The sequence below is a fragment of the Balaenoptera acutorostrata genome, chromosome 17 (assembly GCF_949987535.1).
Source record: "Balaenoptera acutorostrata chromosome 17, mBalAcu1.1, whole genome shotgun sequence".
Lineage (NCBI taxonomy): Eukaryota > Metazoa > Chordata > Mammalia > Artiodactyla > Balaenopteridae > Balaenoptera > Balaenoptera acutorostrata.
In genome coordinates this window covers 69,740,716-69,742,758 of record NC_080080.1, presented here as the reverse complement: position 1 = coordinate 69,742,758, position 2,043 = coordinate 69,740,716, and the positions used below count along the sequence as shown (strand labels likewise).

Sequence of the window (2,043 nt, the reverse complement as noted above, 5' to 3'; positions counted from 1 at the left end):
TAAAGTTTCCCCCCACCCGTTGTAAAATAAATATTTTGTATCCCAAATTTAATTTTATGAAGACACACTTTAATAATGCTATAAAGAAATAATTTACAGAGATCAATAACTTTTCATGCGGAAATAAAAAATTCTTTGCTCAATATTACTGAGGCAAGTGAAGAAAGAGTGTTCTCTTGTCAGTTTGAAATGTTAATTTTTTCAGTGCAAAACCAGTTATAAAATATTTAAACTCAATATTTAAAAATAAAAAGTGGTCCAGTTTAGCAATGTTCAAGTTCTAAATTTCATAAAACAAATCATTAAATATATTTTATAGTAAAATACAGAGATTAAAGAAGTACTTGAATATTTAAGATAAAAATTTCTAATGAATCATACCAAGTCAGCAACAACCAAGCAGATAACATTCCCAATTTGAGTATCAGAATTCTAAAGATGATATTACTGTACCAAAGCCTTTTTTTCCTAGCTAAAAAGCTATGCAAACTAATGGTCAACATTCTGTTTTCCTTGCAGTTGCATGCTCTAGAATGATTTCACCTCAAGTACCTGTGATTTCATTCCTGTATTCAAAATTTGATCCAGTTTTTATGTTCCAGGAACACTTAGTTGATTTAACCATCTGTAATGTAAACAGTCCTGTACAGAGTACAACAGTGGAATTTTCAAGCCAAGCGTAGGCTGACCTAAACTGGTTTACACTCTCTGCAAGTCACTCATGTATTATTCCTAGCAAACACACGGTCCCCTCTGAGGGTTAAGTGTTGAAGCTGGTACTGTAGCACTTCCGTGTCAGTGGCTCCTTGATGTTCATTTTATCTAGATTGAGATAGTCCAGAGATTTGGAGTGAGCCCTCTTACCTTTAAGAAGACAAAGAGGCAGAGGCCCATGGAGGACCTTTTTAAGGTTCGTAAGGTAAAGATTTAGTGCACTTGTCTCCTGGGCTGGGCATCTGCCTTCGCCTCCTGCCATTGACAGCTGGAATCTCCTACTGCAGGTAGTACCTGCTTCTGGTTTTATACAAACGAGAGGAACAGGAACGAGCAAGTCCTGCATCCAGCTGTTCGGAGCGCAAGGAAGGCACGGCTTCTCCCTTACTCTCTTCACCTCCGCTGCACTTCTGGGCTAACTTCGGGAGTTCCTCACCAGTCGTGAAGCCAGCCAAACAGAGTCCACGGGGAGGATCTGGTAGCCTGACACAGTCCGGCGTGTCGGCGAGCACTGAGCGCTGGAGCAGCAGGACTTCTCCGCCTCTGCCTTTCCCGGGAGCTCACCTCGGCCACGGGCAAGGGCAGGGTGGTCAGGGGACTTCTGGACCCTCCGTTAACATCTACTTCCATTTTAGGCACCAGTCTGCACACTCCAGCCTAAATCCCAGAAGATGTCAGTGTCCAATTTCTAACGCGTCCCAAGGGAACACAGGCATAATAATTTTTCTGCTCTACTCCAGATACAGTGGCCCACAGCTCCGCTGCCTCCGCCGTGTTTGGGGCCGCGGAGACTGAGACAAGGGCGGGAGAGGTGCAGGGTTGCGGCGCCGAGATCCGGGCTGAGGCCGCCAGCCGGGTACCCTCTCCCACCTTTAAGATTTCTAAATACCATCTGTATCTACTACACGGTAATATGATGTAATTTAATTCCCCCAAAGGCCGGTAAATATAGAAGGAAAAACTTAGAGGTCCAGAATATGGAAGTTCGTGTGTCTGTTGCTGTGTATGCACAAGCATAAATGATTTAGAAAATTTGGAATACAATCCAGGCATGGCTGTATGGTGTACTTCCAGACCAGGGGAGAGGATGTCCTGCTTTTTATTTGTGGACCTGCAACCCTGGCATGGTTCAGGACCAGAAATGGCCTGTGGCCTGAAGGTCTGGGGATGCAGTGTGTGACCACATGCCCTGCCACCAGTGGAGGGGTTTACTGCATATTCATGGCCCATGCTGAAGAAGCAGGAACTGCAGACCAGGATGAGAGTGCCCTTTGCACCCAGGGGAGTCGGGTAGACACAGGAAGCATGTGGTAAGTGCAGGTTGTACTC

At 44.7% G+C, this 2,043-nt stretch overlaps 1 pseudogene; it reads right to left on the bottom strand.

Moving 5' to 3' along the window:
* Window positions 1–506: 506 nt before the first annotated feature.
* LOC103007692 (macrophage immunometabolism regulator-like) lies at window positions 507–1,344 on the bottom strand (annotated as a pseudogene).
* Between the last annotated feature and the right edge of the window lie 699 nt (window positions 1,345–2,043).